Raw genomic sequence first — 19,327 nt, forward strand, 5'->3', positions numbered from 1 at the left:
CGATCGTTATTTTAGCAAAAGCAGAAAAGGGCGGGTGAATTTACGAAAAAAGCGAAGTTTTGAGATGATACAAGCGAAGAAAAAACATTAGCAGGAGGCGGCCTCTTAGCCTTCAACCAAGCGTCCGGGATAGTTCTGGTACTAGCGCCACATCCTCCCTTGCTGAGCCTGGGGAAACATTACTGCTCAGAAATTGTCATAACAACGCCACCGCCATATTGGCCTTAAAAGCATTATAGTTGGCATGATAGCCACGCGAGGAGGCGCAGGGGATGGGGGGAGAGTTGATGTAGTCGCCCTATTGAGGCCTTAGATTCTGACGCTTCGACTTGTCGCCATGGCAACGTAGGCGGCATTGCGGAGGCAGCTCTTTCCACGCACTCTCTCCGCTCTATCGACGTTTTTCGCTCACTGTGTTGACGGACCAACGGAAAATATTTGTCTGCATGCCCCATCTGTTGCTCACGCAGTAATAAACATTTTTCTTTACATCGGGATTACAAAGCAGACTCGTACTTACGGCAGCGGTGGCCCGACGACCACTTCGAGATGAGCGGTGTAAGCGTACCCTTCGACCTGAATGGCCCGAAATTATTGCAGCGTGAATGGAAGCCCGAGGTCTTCTTCGCTACCACCTAGCATGCCGAGTTTCAATACGTAACCATGCCCAACGTGATCGTGCAGATCCGCCCGCCGGGAGACATCCTCTACAGGTTCAGGTACAACACGCTTTCCTAGTACCCTTGGTTGTATTCGGTGATAATGCCTTGTGGATGAAAGCAAAAACGAAATCAGTTCGTTCTCATTCTAAAATGGCGGTGGGGTTCGCGTCTTCATAAAAGAACCACAAAAGCTACGCTTAAGCTTTGAGGATTTAAAGATTGTCATATATACGCAAATACGACGCCAAATTAAAATGAAGGATGATCTTTCTGAGCCTTGCAAGAGCGGAAAAATAAAGAAACTAGCACAGGAAGCCGATACCACCTTAAGCGAGGGCAGACATGCCGTACAGCTAAGCGGTTGTGGTGATTCTCCGTGGCCAACATTTATTACAGTAAGTCCTACCGTTGTGGTTTTAAAGCAGGAGAAATAACATATCCGGCGTGGGTACGTGACATGCGTGCTTAAGTGGGGTCCTTTCCTGGCGCAGATGACATTGCAGATATACCAGTATGATATTAAGGCGGCAGTTTTCGACCTCTCCTCCGTACATATACGTGTAGGGTGTCATGTGTGCGGGCGTATGGGTGTGGAGAAGCAACAAGCAGAATTTTCGTCGTTGATATTTTAAGTTAGAACAAAATTTACGAGCGATATTTAATTATTTTGCCTCCAGGGCGTTACAACCGGTAAATAAAATGTAATTAGAAGATCAAAAATTTATATAAAAAAGAAGCGAATATATAATAAAAATTTTATTGGAGGCGGCGAAACGTGAATTTTGTGCTCGCACTACCGAATGACATGCATAATGCTTGGCCGGTAATCGAATGGGAATGGGAAGGGGAAAGGATAGTCAGGTCACCCTATTACGAATCGACTTTGCCGGAGTTTCCCATCGCGCTAATCACTATTTTGTGTGATACGTTCTTCAAAAACTGAGACGTTTGTCATGAAGCGTACCAGGGATACCGAGAGGGCTACATTTTACAACACAGACAAACTGCACTAAAGCTTGTATTTAATCCAAGTTTGGCCAAAATATACAACATATGTTGTCCGTGAGAGTTGCCTGCAGTTCTCAGTGAGAACTGTTCTGCATAAATGTGCTTCAAAATGTAGATATACGTGAATAATCCTCCGGATCAAGAGGTTCGTAGGTTAGATAATGTCGACGATGCCACCTGTTCTGTACGAACGAGCCTGGCATCGCAGTGTTCATGCGTTTGATTAGTGGTTCTCTGAACAAAACGCGGCTCCAGTGAACTTGCAGATAGGCCAGTGGTTTTTGTTTGCAATGCAAAGGCCACAACACTTTGTCAGTCTTTTAGAAATAAACGAAACTCAAGGGAGTTGAAATACTTCGGCGTACAATGCGGACAAATTAAGAGAGGTTAGCCCTACCAGGACACCGCAGTGACGACACTACGTCGTATGGCTTTGTCAAGGCAAGTACTTGACCTCTAGATTTTTGCCAGGGCAATTGTATTTTCAAGTTCTAAATTTCCCTAGATCCTTCATGTTTTGCTGTGTTGATGTGGTAGCTAGTATTAATGATATACAGCAGATCGTCTGGCGATCTTCTAAAAAGCAAGGCGAACGAGAACTTCTTTCCACCTTCTTAGATCGTAAAGGACCTCGAAAAAAAGCTTGAAAGATCTTTCAAGCCATCTTTCGAAGACATTTACGATCTTTTCTACTGACCTGTGGAATCATGCATTGTTGTGACCGGGCGGGGGCACCCGATCCGAGCTCCGTGGCCTCCGACATACGAGTGGTAGCGTGTATGATGCGAGCGGCCAGCCGCTGTTGCAGCCGTGAAGAAGTCGAGAAGCCGTAGGCTAACGTAACTGTTTACTTCATAGCGAGAGGTGAGCCGAAGCCAAAGAACAATGCCCCGACGGGCGAGGTTACAATACAGGACTCGAGCAGAGCGACAACATCGATTCGCTGCTCTAACAGGAATGGTTTACAACGCTTGGGAGCTCTATTTATACCCGAAAGCGGTAACGGTCAAACGCCAACACGCTGGAACACGCACTACACTCTTTCCAGAGTTCGTAAGCTGTTCATAGCCTCGGGCACGTTGAGTCCGAGAGAGGGGAGAGAGGAGGACTCCGTTGCGATCACCGGGGCCTGCCTCTGTGTCCTTGAAGAGCGTGGAGACGAGCCGTGCAGGCAGCCGCCGAATGCGCAGAGAGCGAAGCGTCTGACGAGGCCTTGTCGCAACTTGTTGCCGACATGATTGCGCCTGTTTTCGAAGGCGCACGAGTGGCTTCGCCGCACAGCCGAGGAGTGATGCGGGGAAGTACTGCGGCGCTGGCCCATTCGTAACAGCTTCTCCGCCGGGGGTCCGAGATCCCGATGGATAAGGGTCTGCAACCGTTGTCCGGAGGGATGCTGTCGAAGTGAAGTGTTCGGCAGACGCTCGACTCCAGGCCTTGGCTGTACGACACCGTGCTGGAGCCTCACCGGGCGGGTCACTGGACGAGTAGTGGCTCCCCAAGAACGTCTCTGGCTTGGTCAGGCAAGCAACAGAACAACACAGGAAGACACAACCGCATCGCCGGCAAGTGCGAAGACAAATCAACACTGAAGATCTACCAGGCTCTCAGTTGCGAAAAAGTACGCGAATAACTAACTACTCTAGTTATATTTTTGCCCAGCAGTACTTTAGACAAGTGACAAACTTGAAAGGTGACATTTCGCGTGAATGGAAATGTCCCACACAAGAAAAACGTAATCGTAAAGGGCGAAACCTGCTCAGGAAAACAATGAAATTGAGAAAGTCAGGCGTCTACAGGCCACTTCTCGCGCAGAGAGCTGCGATTCGAGCTCTCGTCATTGCTCCGAGTTTTCCCCTTGTATCGCACTTTAGGTGCGCCAGTTCTCTGAAAGAGACTGCTGCGACCGCGTGAAATCACACCTGTCGTCTTGTTCGACAAAGGCCGAGCGCGCGGAGGAGCGAACGATATTTTCCAACGTTCAAACGAGAGGCGCGCACTCCTTTTTGGAGGCGGCGTTCCCTCGGCGCGATGCGAGCTCACGGCTTTGCCCCTTGGCGTGCCCGCACTGAAACACGCACCGCAAGTACCCGCGGAAGTTTTTGCTATCTCCTCGTTGCTCGCCATTTTACGAACGCGTTCGGCAAGCAAACGCCGGAACGCGTTTGCGTTCCTTCCCCTTGGCTGGTCGGTTCCCGACTTCGGCTCAGCCACAAGAGAAACTGGAATCTCAACTAGCTCAGCCGATGTGGGCTTATCGTCGGGAGCATCAGCTGGAAGTGACACGGGCACGAGGAGCTCTTTAGACACCGGGTAGCTTCGTACAGTCACTACCTCGTCGTCCCTCGCGCTTACGGCGGCAGCCTCCGCACGCGAAGCCCGAAGCGTGTTCCCGTTATGCTTCCTCACTGCCAGAACTACACTACAACTAAGCTGCCCTGTCTGATTCTCAAAAGACGACTCAGCCGCCCGCGACACCTGAATCTCTACGAGCTCGGCTGGCCGTCGCTCGAGGTCAGCTACCTGAGCTGGTGGCACAACCGAATCGGCCTGCTCAGTGGCGAGATTGTCACTTCTCCCAAATGAACCGTGCAAACCGTTCGCTGCCTCGGCTGCAGGCTTTGCCACCACATCGCTCGTTTCCGCACTACCGTCCGAAGGAACAACCTCCGTTTCAGCGGATTCGTGCGGCGTCTCGGAAAGCTCATCGTTTACGCATTCCTGCGAAACGTCGCTATCTCGCGAAGTGTTCACGTTCACGTCAGCAGCCGTTCCCTCAACGCTGCTGCGACCGCATGAAATGACACCGGCCGTTGTTTTCGACAAAGGCCGAGCGCGCGGAGAAGCGAGCGAGATTTTCCAGCGTTCGAACTTAAGGCGTGCACTCCTTTTTGGAGACGGCGTCCCCCTGGCGCGATGCGAGCTCACGGCTTCGCCCCTTCGCGTGCCTGCACTGAAACACGCGCCGCAAGTGCGCGCAGAGGTTTTCCCTCTATCCTTCTTGCTCGCCTTTTTACGAACGCGTTCGGCAAGCGAACATCGGAACGTGTCTACGTTCTCTTCTCTAGGCTGATCGGTTCCCAACTTCGGCTCAGCCACAGGCGCCACCGAAATCTCAACTAGCTTTGCCCATACTGGCCTATCGTCGGGAGCATCAGCTGGGAGTGAAAAGGGCACGACGTGCTCATTAGACACCTTGTAGTTCCCAACGGGCCCTATCTCGGCGTCCCTCGCCTTTTCCGCAACACCCTCAGTAAGCGAACACCGAAGGGTGTTGTCGTTCTGTTTTGCGGCTGTCAAGGCTACACTACAACCAGACTGCCCTGTCTCAAAAGACGGCTCAGCCGCCCCAGACGCCTGAATCTCTACGAGCTCGGCTGGCCGTTGCTCGAGGTCAGCTACCTGAGCTGGTGGCAGGACGGGATCGGCTTGCTCAGTGGCGAGATCGTCATGACTCCCAACTGAACCGGGCAAACCGTTTTCTGCCTCGACTGCAGGCTTTCCCACCATGTCGCTCGTTTCCGCACTACCGTCCGAAGGAACAACTTCCGTTTCAGCGGACTCGTGCGGCCTCTCGGTAACCTCATGGTTTACGCACTCCAGCGAAACCTCGCTATCTCGCGAAATGTTCATGTTCAGACCGGTAGCCGTTCCCAAGGCCTCCCGCGAATTTGAACCGTCCGAACACTCCGCCGAGATCTCCGAAACAAACGCCGACACATTATCGCACTCAGTGGACACGCACTGCCCTCTGCCGCCTCTGCCGACAGTCTGAGCTAATGCGCCGTCGTTATCTCTCTCAGCAACCTTGACGCGCTGCGGGGCAGCAACCGTCGCCTCCGACTCGCGCTCCCGAGCGTCTGCTACTTTCTTTTCGTTACCGTGGCCAGTTTCTCTATCCACGACAACGAGGTCTTTTTCGAGCAACTCAGGGTTCACTTCTTCCTGCTCGAGTTGAATCTCATGCTCTAGGTGCTTGTTCTCCCGTTGGAGTCTCTCTTTTTCGAGCCTCTTTGCTTCCTGTTCAAGGCGCTCGAACTCGAGGTCATACCATCGCATCTTTTCCTCGTGCTTGAGCTTGCGTTCCTTACGCTGGCGCTCAGCCTCTGCCTCTGCGGCCTCTGCGGCCTGACGTTTCGCGGTCTCCCTGCCATTGATCGTCTCAATGCACTCAGACAGCTCGTCATCGTCAGCGCCAACAGCGAGTATAGCCTGTATAAGCTCTGGCTTTCTCAGCGCGTCCGCAACATCCAAGCGCAACTCTTTTGCAAGCTCCAACAACTGCGGTTTTTTCAACGCTTTCAAATTCATGGCCGGTCTAGAGTACTGCTTTCCCACTGCTCCAAAAATGTTTTGCGCGAATAACCCACGCGGCAAAAACACACGCCCTACCAGCTATCCTCAGAAGCCTGGTAAAACTCAGTGAAGAAAAGTCCCGCACTCACCCTTGACCGCCGTGAATTCTGCGAAGTCCGAAGCCGCCTTGACGTCCGTGGTGTTGGGTCTCGCACCGCTGGCCTCAGGTGTTACGAAGTTGCCATCCGACCGCTGCCAACCAGTTGTTGTGACCGGGCGGGGGCACCCGATCCGAGCTCCGTGGCCTCCGACATACGAGTGGTAGCGTGTATGATGCGAGCGGCCAGCCGCTGTTGCAGCCGTGAAGAAGTCGAGAAGCCGTAGGCTAACGTAACTGTTTACTTCATAGCGAGAGGTGAGCCGAAGCCAAAGAACAATGCCCCGACGGGCGAGGTTACAATACAGGACTCGAGCAGAGCGACAACATCGATTCGCTGCTCTAACAGGAATGGTTTACAACGCTTGGGAGCTCTATTTATACCCGAAAGCGGTAACGGTCAAACGCCAACACGCTGGAACACGCACTACACTCTTTCCAGAGTTCGTAAGCTGTTCATAGCCTCGGGCACGTTGAGTCCGAGAGAGGGGAGAGAGGAGGACTCCGTTGCGATCACCGGGGCCTGCCTCTGTGTCCTTGAAGAGCGTGGAGACGAGCCGTGCAGGCAGCCGCCGAATGCGCAGAGAGCGAAGCGTCTGACGAGGCCTTGTCGCAACTTGTTGCCGACATGATTGCGCCTGTTTTCGAAGGCGCACGAGTGGCTTCGCCGCACAGCCGAGGAGTGATGCGGGGAAGTACTGCGGCGCTGGCCCATTCGTAACAGCATACATGCCTGGAATGGTGCATACATGCATTCTTCCAAGTCCGTCAATTTGGGTATTCGATGGAACAAGCGAGCTATGACTTCTGTTTTCTACTTTTGAATGCGATCATCGCTGCGCTTCTCTCGAGCCGCTATTTTTTTGCTCTTCACGTTTGGTACAAATTAGAACACTTTTTGAAAAGGCGTAAGCGGTGTGCCTTAAGAACATATAAGTGATAAATGCAAAGTAAAAATCCATTTGAAGTTTTAAAAATTGCCAAACATAGCATCTTGCGAAATTACATCCAGCCTTGCACTTCAGACAGCGCCTATTCATGATATTAAACGTGGGCTTCCAGCCTCAGAAGCGGCTGCCTCGTTCTGCCCTTCAGCGCTGCTCTTGGCCCTCAACTTTCGCGAGGAATTTCAACCGACTCTGTGCCGCAGTGTGCGAGGAATCCAGGTTTTAAACTTTGTGGGCATTTTTGTTTAGCCTATCTGCTTACCGCGGGCACTTTAACAGGCCCACCTTAAGTTCCAGTTTTAAAGCTGCTAGATACAACACGTTTCGGTAAAATCAATAAAAGCCTCGAGCGTGTTTCCTTGCTCTCACGCGCTTACAATGATCTCACTAACTTTCGCTGTTCTTTCATGAGAGCATGCAGTTAGAACTGTTTGAATAGAATGGCGTGCAATTATGTTCGTTTGTTTACTGCGACATTACAAATGCCGAGCGTAAAATTTTCAATTTACGTCGCTCTTTCTTACAGCTGATAAAAAAAATCCAATAAAGCGTATGTCAATTGTTTCTGCTGCTATGAAAACCAGGCTACACATTTGCACTGCCTTCTATTTTGGTTGTTCCATTTGTCTGGTCCGTCTACAAGTCCAAGTTGAAAAACGTTGATTCTCTAACTGCCATCCTGTAATTGTAACTTGCCCGAAAATGTACGCCTTTGTTTGACGAGCAGGCAAGGGAAAAAAAAATCTATTGGTCTACCTAGTAGTTAGGGTTGGACGGTGGTTGATTTCCGAAAAAATAACACGATAATTTTGCACTTTTTCAGCTACTTGAACTTTGGCTGTCACTATGATATCATTATTTTATTTAAGCTGCTGGCATAGACACGCTTTCATTTCGGTTCCTGTTGACCCTATGGGGCCTCCAACTCCAAAGCAAGCTTACAAAATGCAACCCGCGGTTCGGACATAAGGATGGAAGGGTAACTTTCATGTCTCTGCGGTTCTTGTTTCGCCCGACCACAATAGGTAAAAATAGCGGGGAGCACAATTGTTACATCGACTGGTGCTAACTCCCATTATACATCTTTTTTTTATTATTGAAAATTAATAAGCCTGTCGTAACGCACAGATATGTGCTGACATCGCTTCTCGGCGTAGTATAAATGCTTTATGGCTTCTCAGACAGGGGTAAGGGTGTTTATAAAAATTCGTTTGCCGTATTATGATGCTTGTACAAGAAAGATAGTACCATTAAACACGTGGTTTAGTAAAGCTACATATCCCAACTGCACAGTACAAGCGGTATACCCCAACTACACAGTAGAAGCGCGGCGGCCTCAAAAATACGTGAGCTCGGCACAGTTTGATACTCAACGCCGTTGACAATGAAGTAATCCTGTTCAGCACTTCCACAAACTATTTGCAACCCTCAGTATTATTATGAATTGCAAAGTGGGCCACCCAAGATAAATACCCGTGAGGGCATTTGCTTTTACCCATGCGTTGGTATTTTTTTGTCGTGCCTGGCTGAGCGTATGTACTATTATGAGCAATATGAAAGGGAACACAGGAACGCGTGGAAAACACCCTCAGACCCAGATATGAGTGATACGCAGCGGCCGCCGTCGGAAACAAAGTGGAAAGGGGGACGCTGTTCTAACAACGGTTCCCATTCCTGCCGTGCGTCTTATCGGCTGTCCGACGATACCATATTATCGGTGAAATGACGTAAGCCGCGGCTTTGTAGAAATGTCAGCGTGGTAGGGGTGCCAACAGTTAGTGGAAGAGCGCCCTCCTTTCCCCCTTGGTTTTTCACAGCGCCGTCCGCGTATCGCTCCGAGTCTGTTTCGAGGCTGTTTGCCACGCGTTCCTGTGTTCCCTTTCATATTGCTCATAATAGTACAAGGTCAGACGGGTGAGCAATCTTTCAGCATCGCGTTCTTCGCAAGATGCGTGCTGTCGCGGTGCATTGTGGGTGGGAACAGTGTGCCCGAGGGAGAAGTGGGAGGGCTTCCCTGACGCTAACAAAGAGTGGGCTCCGTTGGAAGCCTACGATATGCGGATGCACCGGGTGCCTGGTACGGATGCATTGGGGATGGACGTGCGCGTCGTGATGTGCGGTAATTTGCGCTTTGCAAATATGTCCTCGTCAATCGACACGCCTACGCGCTCGCCTTTATTCGGGTAGCGCCGGAAAGTTTTAAAGTATGCAAATAAAGACTTCTGACGAGATATCTTGCAGGGTTGCTGAGGGAATGTGTAATTGAGAGGAAACGTTTAATGAACGCTGGATACTGAACAACAAACACTGAACCCCACTAGCGGCGGGGGTTCGCTAGTGGTGGATACACTGAAGTGTAACGATATACAGTAATCCTACGTTATCCTCGTTACAGCATTCCTAGAAATTAAAAAAAAATGGCTTCGTCATAACGGATACATTGCTAAAATTGAGAAAAGAAAATTGCTTTCTATGAACTTCCTTCGGTACCATAGAACGCTCTGAATAAAGTGAATTGGTTATGAGAAGAGTTTACTGTACTTTGATTGGCTCAATTGTGTAAATTGTGCTCGTCGGTATAGCTGATATAACTAGTTTAAAGTCAAGCGACTTCGACTAGTATGACGAGCCCTAGAATATTTTCGTGACATTGACAAGTCCCGGAGTACCATTTCTCTCTGTGGGAATTCCCGAATAGCGCCTGAGTTGAGTTCGAAACGAAACGTCCTTTTAAAACCGCGAACGTACACACTCTGAGATAAAGTAGGGTCACTCAGACTCGTGGCTGCGTTCTGTAGTTTACCCGTGCAATCCTTCACTTCCCTATTTACCAAAATCTACAGTTAAACCTCATTATAACGAACACTGATATAGAGAATCATCGGCTATAGCGAACTAAATACAAACTTTGGTTGGTCACGCTTCACTTCAATGACACTTATTATTTTATAACGAAAGTGAAACTGTGAGAGCCGCGCGCACCATCGGATATAACGAAGAAATATTTGACCAGTAGGCTGAGAAGCTACCTTGGAGAAAGTCCTGGTGTCCGAAAATGCAGAAGTAGAAAAGGCCCCATTGTTCATGGACACTGTGGAAAGCTTCACCCTGCTCAGTACTGTGAATAACCACCAGACAAAGATCACATCCTTCCTCAAAAAAATAGGAACGCAGTCCTGTTGTGTCAAATCAACTTTATTCTGTTGTAATTGCCCGTTTCATCTTCTGGTTCATTGAGCTTCACATGCCACACAGAGAAAGATAAGGGTTACCTTGTTTATAGAAGGTTCGAAGATCAAAATAATGTGTTTTTGCATTGAAGAATTGCGCGGGTGCCAGATAACCGATTAGTTAGAACCGATTTTTAGCTCTACTGTTACAACGAATATTGGATATAACAAACTAAATTACTGTCCCGATACTAAGTTATAACGAGGTTCGATGTATAGCCTTAGATTATCTGTGTTGAACAGATAACGCTATGCGGCCGTAGTGACTGTCATGCGCACAATTGCAGCGGTGACAGACTGAATGGCAGCGCATTTTCGGAAGACTTAGGTCTACAATAATTTGATCGTTACTTACATGTAGACAAAGATGTACTTTCGTTTGTTCAGCTTAGCCAGTACAGGATAAATGTGATCGGAATCTGCTAAAATGTTTCATGGTCATGTGGACTTCAAAGCGCGTTGACATAGCCGAGCAAACAGGCGGAGCGGAGCGTATGGAGAAAGAGAACTGATACTTTCGAATGTGATTTTTGCTTGAAAAATCACATTAATGCATTTTTCATTGAAAAAAAAAATCATTAAATCACCTATAGTACACAGACCATGGTCAACGCATCCTTCACTTGATGCTCGCAATGAACTTAAACAATGTTTATATCTCAATTTGATGTCCCTTTACTAGTCCATTTTCCACGTTTATATCCAATGGAAGTGTTCCAACTCAAACAGTAATATTACCTACAATCCGTAATGACGGCAGTGTGTTTAAGGATAGCAGCATTAGTTTGATCGAGAGCTACGCGTCTCTATCTTATACGGCGGCCTTTCAAGGTTTAAATGTGGCCCCAACAATATCGCTACAAATTTAAGTGACCATCTCGATGGGCCGTCGTAGTTGCAAATGCTGAGCTACATGTTATGAAGTTTTGCTGTTGGTAATTACGTTTTTAAATGTACTTATAGACGCTGTTGTTGATGGCCCTTACAATCTAAAATAGGCTTAAAATATCTATGCCAAAAGAAAGAAATGAGGAAAGAAAGAAAAGAAGCCAGGAAGAAAGAAGGAAAGAAAGGAAGGAAGAAAGGCAGAGAGAGAGAGAGAGAGAGAGAGAGAGAGAGAGAGAGAGAGAGAGAAGAAATAGAAAGAAAGAAAGGAAAGAGAAAAAGAAAGAAAGAAAAAAGGAAGGAAAGAAAGGAAGAAAAAAGAAAGAAAAAAGGAAGGAAGGAAGAAAGAGAGAAAAAGGAAATAAAAAGAAGTAAAAAGGAAGGCGAAAATGCCAGCCGTGGTCTATCAAGCTTGAGCATGCTCACTTTATGGAATGGATAGATCTTTTTCCCCAAGTTTCCTCCGCTGCTCCCAAGCAAAACTTAGAACGCCAGATTACGGAAGCATGCTCACTTCACAAAACGAGCAATTATAAACTTACTGTCCTTTCTTTTGTCTTCGCAGGCTGAAGCTCACATTTTCTTGCACAATGGACCCATATCAGTGCCCCCTTGATGAGCAAGTTTGCACAATCGAGTAGGCCTCGTGTAAATTTTATTTTATATTTAGAGGTCTACTGAGTGGTGAAAGAGAAATACTGGGACGACATCTCACAGAATTAGAGAAAATTCTCTTCCGCGGGGACACAATGGTTGCTCACGGCAACCGCACAATCTGAACCAGAACGGCGGTTTTTTTTGTGTCTTATAACAACAATTCTTCAAACCTTACCCGTTATTATTCTTTGAATATCAAAAAAGAAGTCCCTCTAAACTCGAGGCTTTGTGTGAAAACGGAATGGATTGATAAGTAAATGCACCGTGCTTTATTGCCTCAGTCTCGAAGACGACGGATGAACTGCAACTGCACTGGTCCATTGAATCGCTGGTCATTCTGTTTGAAAATAAGGAGCTTCCGCATTTCGAAATCGAAAACATGAGCACTTCTCAGCGCAACGAGATATTCCACATCACTACGTAAAGGCTTTGACTTTTACGATAATCGCATGTCGCAAACGAAACGAAATGCGTGTTTTTAACGAACAACTGGCATGCAACTTCTTATATTTCTTAGACATAATGCTCTCAATGATAAAGAGGCATTACTGTCTGACGTCTGCTGCGCGCATAATGGTAATGAATATCATTTTCAAAGTGTTCCGCCTCGGAGTCAGACGCATGGTGACTATTCATTTCGACGAGAGACGTGCTTTAAAACGCACTAATTTCCAATTGTATAGCTCTACCGGTAGCAGCTGAAAAGGATGGTCAGCGAACAAAAAAAAGTGACTGTGTTTAGTTTGGGTTGTTGCTGTAACGTTGTTAGTATTTTTGTTTATTTATACCGTGGTGCTATACATCTAAAGAGGAGCAGACAGCAACAAGAAAAACGGGCTTGCTAGTTTTCTGCAAAAAAAAAAAAAAAAAAAAACCCGCCGGACTCAACTCAAAAAGGCTGTTTTTATTATTCACAGCTTCTAATTTTGGAGTAATCTCCTAAGCTGTCATCACTCGAGGGCGCTGCGGCCTAGAAGGTTTATTGTTGGCCGCATGTTGGCCGATAAATATAATGAGCTCTTATGACACTGGGACTTTAACCGGTTGCATTAAATACCTTAATCTGAAGGTAGTTGTGTATGTACAGTACCTGCTGACATTTTACACGAGGTGTAAGATAAAACATGTAGGGGAAGCTGAAACGCAACTGAAAAGCGTGTGGGCAACGTTTCTGGTTCCACTTAAATAGCAAACCCTAATCTAATTGTTGTTTGGATAGAGGGATCAGGTGTGAGATTATTAGACAGCAAATGGTTATCAACTGGGCTTAATGCGCGAAAAAAAACGGCAAAAGTACTATTTTAATAGCGTGCTGGCTAATTAATTTATCCATTTTAATAATAATACAGAAATATTTGAGACTTTAAGATTTAGTTGCTTAGAACAGTTTTTTTTTTTTTGCTTGAAGGTTCAAACTTACGCGTTTTGAAGCCATAAAATTTTGGTGCATTGTTGGAAGATTTTACTGCAACGTTACTGATGCATCCGCAATGGTAGGTATTTTCTACCGAACGGAGGAAATTTGTTTTGCTGAAGCTGATAAACACTTTTTGAGGCGGTAGAGTTTTAGCCTTAGAAGTGTCGGTTCTTCCTAATTTAGGCAGTACTCTCGGCGACGGGCTTAGATTCCTTCGTTGTTGAATTCCCCTGCCGAATCACTGGCTGAGTAAAAAAAAATGCGCCACGTCTTTCTCTCTTTTGCGTCACCTTGCAGAAGAGTACAGCAGCCGCAAGGCCGAGTGCAATCTGCAGCGCTCCATCGGGTACCACCTTGTCCACTCTTAATGGCACACCATTCTAATCGTGGTGATTTCGTGGTTGTCCTTCTGGCTGTACGTGGAGGTCATCACCGCGCGCATCACCCTGGGCGTCACCACACTGCTCTTCATCTCGTGAAAGGGCGCCGGCATCCAGGAAAACCTTCCCCCGGTCTTGCTCGTCAAGACCCTAGATGCCTGGATGGGCGCCTGCACAATGTTCGGGTTCGCCGCACTGCTGGAGTTAACGTTCGTCAATTATTTGCGGAGGAATCAGCCCGAGTCGGCGAAGCTGCCGCCTGCGATCGTTAAGCAATTCCGGAGAGCAAAGTGGTCGTGGGAAGTAAGCAATGCCTACGCGGATACGATTCATTACGATTCACCCAGTCTGTACAAGTCTATTAAGCATTCACAGGGTCATTGCAGCTCTTCTCATGATTTTCCTAAGCAAGCCTTTCTATCAGCGCAATGGTCAATGCCTTCTTGTTCTGTGTCCGAGGTTGTGGATGGTGACCGCTGCCGAAGTAGGACTCTAATTATGTAAAGCTTCATAGAGCTCCCTCAGCAGAGATATTCTGTGCTACAGTGGACCGCAAGATAAGAAAAAACACAGGGCGGGATTTTTAATCCACATAGAAACAGGAGAGAACGTAAATGAGCTTTTCAGCTTTAGCGAGAGCGTCGGGGCTGTTGCGATCTAGGCAGGCTTATGCGCCAACAACCAGCTATGAGGATGAAGCCGTAGACAGGTCCTGGTAGGACGTCGAATGAGCAATTAAGTATGCAACAACACAGATCACGATTGTAATGGGAGACTGACGAAAGGTCGGTAAGAAGCTAATGGGTGAAAGGTCAGTGGGAAAATTCAAATGTCAGTGGGAAACTTCGGCATGGACAACTCCCAAATACGCATTGCACCTGACATTATGTAATGAACACTCCACAATTTTAACCACAAGCTTTTCATATTCATTAATCCTGAAAGGTAAGACGTCTTTTTTTATGAGGTGGTGCCTTACTGTGGCCCTTTAAACGCATTTTTTTTTACATTCAAGCCTTCAAAAAATATCTCTTCAATGATTTGCGTGCGTGTGTTTGTAGTTAGTATCCACACCAAACTCCCAATAAATTTCCTTTTTCACAAGTAGCACTTTTTCAAAAGAATGACTGTATTTCGCGTTGAGTCGATAGCTTCGCTTACAGTGTACTTCACGGATAGAGAGAAAGCTAAGGTGCGATATTCACTGCAGGAAATAAAAATTAAATTTGACTGATAATTATAAATAAAGTATACATTTTCGCCTTATAATACTCGACGCAATTAAAATAGGCTTTGTTTGGAATGTCACCCAATTTACATATTTTTACCGAATATATTGAACTCCACTGCTCAGTAGCCTCAAAGCATAGTAAGTCCATTTTGCGGACGGGCGATGTGATTCCGGGAAAAGTGCTGGGCATTTTGGCGTGGGTGGACCCGTAGGAAACCGCCATTCTCATAGAGCAAATGGGTTACAAAAATAGGCACGTTTGTTGCGCGCGAAGTACGCGTTCACTTCAAAATTTACATGGGAGTGAATTTTAGCGTGCTGGAACTGAAACACAAGTACAATTCTATTTTTATTATGGGGAAGGGGGTGCAGGAGGGGGGCGGGAGTTGGAGTGATGGGACTTAATCTCTATTTGATGGAATGCGTTCGCATGAATAATATTGTGTTCTTGGTTAACTGCACTAACCTCAGCGAGGGCGAGTTAAATACCGATGAATAGTTTTTAGCAGGGTGCTAAACGCAGCGCCTTAATAATTTAATTAAATTTAGCCGCAACCTTACCCTGTTTACCGCTAGCGCAGCCATGGTATGAAAAGAAAAGTAATAAAGGTGTAACAAAAAATTCTCAACGTAACAAGCGCCAGCCCTCTCTATTCAACAGAATCTAAATATTAAGTATTCGCTTTGCTGACATTTCTAATTTTTTTAGTTTGAAAGACGTACTTAAAATCAATCTAGCGCATCGCGCAACGCCCGAAGCACACCGGGAAGTGTAGACATTTCAAAAACCGGGCCATCCACACAAACCTGAAACATGGGGAGAGGGCGAAGCATGCAGTGTATAAGTGTATTCTTGGCGCCTTGCCGTTTTTACCCAAGGAAATCAAAACGTTCGGGGGTAGAGGTATACAGCTTTGATATAAATCTCGTGTCTTTAAAGCACGAAGCGTTCTAGCGCGAGGCGTTGGAAAACGAGTGTACTAGTGTTTTATTTTAGTACGCATTTTTTGCCCACGGAGATGAACCGTTCCAGTGCGGGACCAAGAAAAGCGAGTGTTCCCGCGGGTTCTTTTAGTACGCGTTACGTTCTAGCGTGAGGCGTTGGAAAGTGAGTGTTCTGGTGTTTTAGTACGGTGACTACGGTGACTACATGAAACGACGACGACGACAGGAGACGCCGTTAAAGAAGACCTAATAGAAGATCCGTCAGTGGATCTTCCAGAATGCGTGAGCATGTCGTCCCTCTCCTCTGCGAACTTAAGGCTCACTCCAGTGAGCTCCTTGCTACGATTTATTGCTTTGCCGCCCCGCATAGGCGGCACACTCCGTTCTACAACGCTTGCAATTTGGTGGCGGTAGTCGCGGCACCCGTCGAGGCGGCTCATAGACCAGTGGCTCACCGCGCTTCGACTTAATGCCGGTGTGGCAATGTTGGCCCCCGGCTGCTCTCTGCTTTTTTGAGGGCAGTTCATTCTGATCTATCTTTCTGTGCTCTTCCTTCGCTCGCTTTCATGAATCGATGCTGTTCTGCATAGCGGCGCAAAGATTCTCTCGACATGAATCATAAAAAAAAGGCCCACATCCTGAGACCATATGCGAATCGGCAAGCCCTATTTCTACTTCGTTCGCGCCACTACGTTTCCATTTTGGACGTTCCGCTTTGGCTGCCGAGCCTGACTGAGCAGGACATATATACACAGTATCGAATCTCGGCCCCACCCCGGAGCGGGCGACCTTCTGATGTATTCGTCTTGTTTCGTTTCTTTCAAAGAAAGTCCTACGAGTTGTGCCGCGCCTCCGCCAGATGGCGCCACGGGTCCCGCGACCGAAAGAAGACGCAGTGAAACATCCCCCTCGCGAGGGGCACGATCAAATGCAGAGCATTTCGGGGGGCGCACGACGTTAAGTAGTTTGCGTTACGTTGATGTTGTTGCACTTGTGGCAACTGCTGACGAGAGAGCGCTCGTCAGCAGTAATTTGAATGAGTCAACGATATAAGGCGCGTTCGTAGCGTCCCATTCTGTGTCGTCTTTGTGGCGCAGTGGGTAGAGCACCATGTACATTGCGTTCCGCCCGCAGGGTCGAGGGAACGAAACCGGGCGCCGGATAGTATTTTTTTTATATAGTAGGGAGGGGTGCGGTGCGGACTACGGACGTCAACGCGGGTGACATCGTGAGTTACTGAAATGCTCTGCATTTAAAACACAAAATAAAAAAAAACTTGGATCAACGATCGACTGGGCTCGTTGGAGACGCAATGAACGCTGAACAGCGTTCGACTCTTTTTCTTTCTTTTTGTTGTTGTTGTTGTTGTTGTTGTGCAACGTCCTTTCTTTACGATGCGCAAGATAAGCCTATCCCTACAAGCTCATATTTGCGCTCTGATACGAAGCACCGAGTAGCTCTAGCTACAGTGCCCTCCGAAGTAAAACTACAGGATGAGTAATTTCAGCTCGTTATCGCGCCCGCCAACTGATGCGCTGACTCTATTAAGTTGTGTACGTCAAGCCGTTGCACCGGTCCTACAGGAAGAATTGCCAACTCGTGCGAACGGCCTAGGAGCATCGTAACAACTTATGCTGCCGCTCCCTGTAGCCGTAACACGCGCTTCGGCGGACAATGTCATCAGAAAGAGGGACAGATGTGTAAATGTAGCGAGCTCACTTCCTTTCGGTGCTTTCAAGCATACTTCTCTACCCGCACGGAAGCTTTTATTTTTTCCGGGACTCTTCCGGCGGCAGCAGACCATGACTCCAGTACGGTCGCACTGTCGAAATAGCCGAACTGCGGCGCATATTTTTACCATGCCCATCACGAAGAAGATTTGGAAGTGAATCGTAATTTGGGAAAGTAGTGCTCGGCGGGGCAGAAGTCCCTGACAGCCTGCCACCCGGGAACATCACGGCCATGATGAGAAAAACTTTCTTCGTTTTATGTTTTTACCCGCTCTTCCTACAGGACGGGCTCGTATTACTAATTTAGTCACTGTGTGCCGGTCTGCGACAGCGAATGACAAGGTGGCAACGAAAGCCTTGAGTCTGTTTCTTGTGTTCTTGTTACTTTTCGTTCTTCTTTTTAAAACATTAAATGGGAAAATATTCTTGCCAGTAACACTTTTACGTGGACTTCAAATTTCCAGCTTAATAATAACAGCGCGTTTTAAGAACAATTTTGATACCGCCTCAAGAAAATTATGCTTTCATATTTCAGTTATCCTTGTGTTTATGTCAGCGCGAAGATAGCTTCAAGCGTTGTTGGTATTTGAGAGGACGTTTACGTTAGGCTCAAGAGACAAGTCGATTTTTAGAAGATTCACCTAAATCGATCACTAATACAAATACATTAACGTAAATCATGCGGTACATGGTTGTAGCACGATATTACTCTACCCGATCTAGTTTGATATCAATAAAAAATAAAAAATTAAAGCCGTTTCCCTCGACGTGAAGCTGTCGGAAGTGCAGAGCGGTTCAAATTTCCCGCATCCGCAGTGCTCGCACGCCCCCTGCCTGCGGCGCAACTTGGATGTCATTTCGAGTCCCCGTACTCCGCACCCTTGCCATCATCCACGGAGTGGAGATGCTGCCATTTTTGGGCTTGTTTTTCCTCCCGCACGTGCCGGCGTTGGACTTCCACTTTTTTTCTCTTACTTTCGCAAAAACAAACCAAACGAGCGGTCGGAAGGTAATGAACGCGGGTGGTGCCGGTTAATTACATATATTTTGCGTCAAATGTACCTGCAGTTTTTTTTTTTTTTGCGCTAAACAACAGGGCGATGTAAGACAAGCGCCAGCGCTTCACTAGTTTCGAACGGTTATGCCTATTTAAACCACTTGGTTTTCGAAGCCTCTGCGGGACGCTCTACGACGGAACGCCGGGCTCTACTTGGGTCCGTAATCTCGCGGCGCCGCCTGATTCTTTCAGTCGCTGTACATCGAGCGTTACAGCGAGCACGACGACAAGAGGACCCTCTAAAGTGCTCTGCACTTAAATGAAACTCCTCAGGTGGGTCATCCCGCACAACTGTTGCAGTAAAAATAAAAAAATCCCGGACCATCTCCACTGACGTCAAACCTGGGCAGGAGCGAAGCATGCTGTGTATAACTGTATTCTTGGCGCCTTCGCGTTTTTGCCAACGGCGATGAAACCGTTGGGGGGTAGAGGTATACAGCTTTGCTGTACAAGTGTCTTGTCTTTGAAGACCGAAGCTAGAGTGAGGCGTAAATTTGCGTCCCGGTGTTTTTTAGCACGCGTTACGTTCTAGCGCGAGGCATACACGAGTTTCCCGGTGTTTCAGGACCGTGACTACATAATATGATGATTACGACGATGACGACAGGAGACGCCAACAGCCCCAGCCCGTAAGGACCTTCGCCCCTAAAATTTCCGTGAAGCTCGTAATTCTAAACGGTTGGCCGCTAACACACGCTGCTATTACGTGCAGAAGAGGCCTACCAAAG

General features: G+C 47.5%; 1 pseudogene; it reads left to right on the forward strand.

The window, feature by feature from the left end:
* The first annotated feature begins 337 nt into the window (after positions 1–337).
* On the forward strand, positions 338–14,140 carry LOC144179709 (glutamate-gated chloride channel-like; annotated as a pseudogene).
* The last annotated feature ends 5,187 nt before the right edge of the window (positions 14,141–19,327 follow it).

The sequence above is a fragment of the Haemaphysalis longicornis genome, unplaced genomic scaffold (assembly GCF_048455015.1).
Source record: "Haemaphysalis longicornis isolate Haplotype H1 unplaced genomic scaffold, Haemaphysalis longicornis Haplotype H1 scaffold_4, whole genome shotgun sequence".
Classification (NCBI taxonomy): Eukaryota; Metazoa; Arthropoda; class Arachnida; order Ixodida; family Ixodidae; genus Haemaphysalis; species Haemaphysalis longicornis.